This window comes from Prunus persica, chromosome G1 (genome assembly GCF_000346465.2).
Source record: "Prunus persica cultivar Lovell chromosome G1, Prunus_persica_NCBIv2, whole genome shotgun sequence".
Classification (NCBI taxonomy): domain Eukaryota; kingdom Viridiplantae; phylum Streptophyta; class Magnoliopsida; order Rosales; family Rosaceae; genus Prunus; species Prunus persica.
In genome coordinates, this window is record NC_034009.1 from 5639971 (window position 1) to 5643345 (window position 3375).

Below are 3375 nucleotides of genomic sequence, written 5' to 3' on the forward strand. Positions count from 1 at the left end.
TAACTCCACTTTACATATCGACTCTCATGCGAGCTTTATAAAACTGTCTGGGACCCCCCGTCATTTTGGGCTCCACAACTCCAAATCAGTTAGCCCACCAGTTGGTATCTAAAGTTGGTCTCCCTAGCATGACCCTAATAACCACATACTTGTCTACGTGTTGTAGTATAAGTGGATACCTATTAATACTATACTATGAAAGTGAGAATTACTAACTTTGTCGTCCAACTATATTATACACGGAGAAGGATTACACCATTGCGATTTCTGTGTGCAAATTGAAGGGGTGTTCAAGATTATTTTTTTATTTTTTATTTTCTTTCTCCTCTTTCTCTTGTTTCCATGTGTTTAGTTTAGGCCACAATTTTTTATTTAAGATTATGCTATTATTTCTGCCTCTCATATTGGGTTTCAGATAGTTTCTTTGCTATCTTTTGTACTCTTTTAAAGTGCTTCTATTTTATAGAGCATTTACTCTAAAAAAAAAAAAAGGTTTACACCATAATTTTTTGATTAATTATTTTTCCACCCAAATTATTTTATGAATCTCATTTTATGTACAAAGCATCTGGGTCTCTAAATTTTTTTTAAGCCCACTTATAAAAGAAACCAAAACAGGCCCTTTACTTATCCATATTTCACTTTCTGAAAAATAAAGGCCTTTTGACAAAAGAAAATAAGAAAATGGGCTTCTTTTTGTTTTCAATTCCATAACAAAATCTTATAAAATATGAAAGTTCAAATATAATATTAAATCCAGAAAAAGAGGTTCTAGCGTACTGTTGATACACCACCATTAATTCATTCATCGATTATTGATTCCATGTTGATGTACTTTGTATTATTATCTTTTCACCGAAGACATAAGCATTGTTATTATTATCAATTTTATTGCTAAATATATTATTATTATTTTCTTCAGATCAAGCCTATCCATGATTCTGACTAGACACTTGTATTTGTTGCTTCATTTTGCTGTTTTTTGTAAGTTTTTGAATTGAATCCATTTTTTTTTTTTAAATGTAGAAGACAATTGAGTTGGCTATCAATATGGGAAAATAAATGTAGTTGATCCAATTGAGTATGTGATTGGTTATATTTATGGATTACGGTGTAACTGATGTCACTAAGGATGTGTTTAGTTCTATTTATTGATTGTGAGTTTTTGTGTGTGGTTACATTGGAGAAAAGAAACCCTACTGGGGTTCACTCCTGAGTGCCGAGGGGGAGGGAGGGAGGGGAGGAGAGAAGAGAGGTAATCCACCACCACGGTGTAAATGATGCCACTAAGGATGTGTTTTGTTCTATTTATTGATTGTGAAAATTTTTCACTTATATGTATGGGGTCTCAATATTTCTCTCTTCAAAATCAATGGACCTGCCCTAATTGTGTCATGACTAGCAAAACCCTAAGCAAAATGGATTACTTCTTCGAAGGAAAGTTACGTTGAAAAGCTATTACTTCTACTCCTAGAAAGCAGTAAAATTTAATAAAGAAAGCGTGATGTGCGGTCCCTTTTATGTTCTTAAAAACTTGTATTTATAGGGTTCATTTCCTTGGATTAAAATCCTTTTTAGTAAAAAAGAGACAAAAACACAAATTTCACAATGGTTTTTCACCAAAACATCTTAGCATTAACCTTACCAATTGATCTAAATTATACTGTTAGTGAGCAGGTAGCTACCTCTGGACATTTACAACTAATGAATAAGATGTTCATATGCAAATTCCGTATCTCGTATGTCTTTCATGGCATTGCATGGAACGAAGAGAGCCCAACATAGCCAAGAACAAATTGCCGGTCAACAAATATAGATTGCATTTTGAGGCGTAATATACGATGCCGGCAATTCATCCTTGGCTCAGTTAGACTCTATTCTTTTCCATGCAATGCTTTAGAAAAATCATTGCTTGCCAATCTAAGTTTCCATTGTTTCTTGCATTAGAAATGGTGGGGATGCAAATGCTATATATAGCCACAGAAAGTTGAAGAAAAAATGAGGAGGGAAATGAACATATATTCTGTGTACACGTTGAACCCACTCTCAGAGACATGAACATGTGAGTGCCATGCATTCTTATGCCTTGCCATCCAAAAAGTTAAAAGAGAGTTGTTTGAATGTATCTCTTTGACACCGCGATATCGTTATCTCTTATGGTCAGCACTGATCAGATTTGGGAATATGGTTGACATGCTGCATGGGAGATCATATTTTGCAGAATATAGAATCTGATTGGAGGTCTTGAAATTTGAGAGAGAGAGAGAGAGAGAGAGAGAGAGAGAGAGAGAGAGAGAGAGAGAGAGAGAGAGAGAGAGAGAGAGAGAGAGTATGTTGGTTTGGGACACCTTATATCAATGAGAAACACAATCATTTTGTTAAGAATGGCAAGTACGTTGGTTTCTCAAAAGAAGGTTTCTATAGTGAAAATAAAATTGATGCCCTAATAAGACTTTTTTTTCTTCATTAAAACAAAGTGTTTGATTGGTTTTTTGATCAATAGGGTTGGGTTTGGAGGGTTTCGAACTTGGAACCTCTTCTAACATTGGAAAGAGAAGTACGTACCATGGCTATATAAAAGCCTTTAAATTTTTAATTAAGTTTAAGAAGTAATTTAGTTATAAAATTTTGCAGGTGATCATTCTTTTGATTTAAATGCTTTGCCATCTTATTAGGACCAACAGGTTGACAAAAGTTGAGTGAAATTTCACATATTCTTTCTAAAAAGTCGGGTGGAACATGAGCATGTTGGGTGCCATACTGCCATGCTATCCAAATTGCACTTTAAAGTACTTGAATGCCTTATTTGTAACAAAAAAGACAATGTAATATATATGATATATCTCCAGATCGACCTCTATCTCATCACCTGGGTCAGCGCACTTGTGTGTCGAAATTAGATTTTTTGACATGCTGGTAACTGGTAAATAATTGTAGAATATAGCATCTGATAAACACTACAAGGAAACCAACTTTTTACCATTTAAGGCGCACTTGTGTACCAAGTTTGACTCACTCTCATTATAATGATGTGAGGATTGTCAAATTTTTTTTCTCTATCTCTAAATATTTTATGTTGTACAGGATAAGTATGCGGGTTATATGTCTTGTGTTACACATATATAATTGTGTCTGATCGTGTTCGTGTAGATGTATACTCTTGATCACACGAAAACGATTTCTCACCTTACATATTTTTAGTGGTTATGTTCTGTGTCGTCAAGGATATACATTTAACGCTACATTATATTAGGCAGCTATCAGTGAATTCTTTGTGGGTAGCTCAAGATTATGTGTTAGGAGTCCCGTGACACTGCTCCACGCAGCATCTTAAGAAAATACGTGACTTGGAAGCTGCTGGTCATGCAAAATTAA